Raw genomic sequence first — 685 nt, forward strand, 5'->3', positions numbered from 1 at the left:
GGCGGGCTGCTTCTCTGGGCAGTTGGACCGACTAAGTAAAGGGTGGCCATCCCGCTTAGGAGCAGCGGCAGCACTGGTATTGCTCGCACAGGAGGCGTGACGCCGGACTTTGCGACAGAGAAGAGTGGCTCACGCGCTCGATGGGCTGCGTCACCCCAAGCCTGGCAGCATCCCCAGAGCAGCAGCAGCCCTCAGACCTGAGGCACTGCCCGAATGCAGGAGGAAAGCCCGGGTCCTGGCCCACCCACAGCCAACAGCAGCCACGGGTCGGGGCCAGAACCCAGCTCAGCCTGAACCGGGCTGGGGGGAGGAAGGAGTGGGTTGGGTGCTGGGGAGAAGAGATGCCCGTGGTTGCAGCCCCTAAAACTGCCCACCTCGGGAAAGGCAGAGAAGAACCAAACCGACAGTGGCATGATGGAACTGTCAGTTTTATTGATGGACTTTGATGACTTTATACAGCAATTGGAGCTGGCACATGGCCACTCCTATGACATCAGTGGGGCCGGCGGTTGATGTTCTGGGCCCGACGTGGAACCCGGGAGCGGCTTCGCCCCCGGGCTGGCCCTGGCCGCCTGGACCGGCTCCTGCGGCGTCTTTGGGGCTGGCTGTTGGTCTCTGCAGCCCGATGTTCCAGAGGAGAGCGGCTCCGAGTCCTGGCCCGCTGTGTCTGCCCGGAGAGCGGCTC

Source organism: Lagopus leucura, unplaced genomic scaffold (genome assembly GCF_019238085.1).
Source record: "Lagopus leucura isolate 7727_CA_CO unplaced genomic scaffold, USGS_WTPT01 35259-0_obj-0_obj, whole genome shotgun sequence".
Taxonomy (NCBI): domain Eukaryota; kingdom Metazoa; phylum Chordata; class Aves; order Galliformes; family Phasianidae; genus Lagopus; species Lagopus leucura.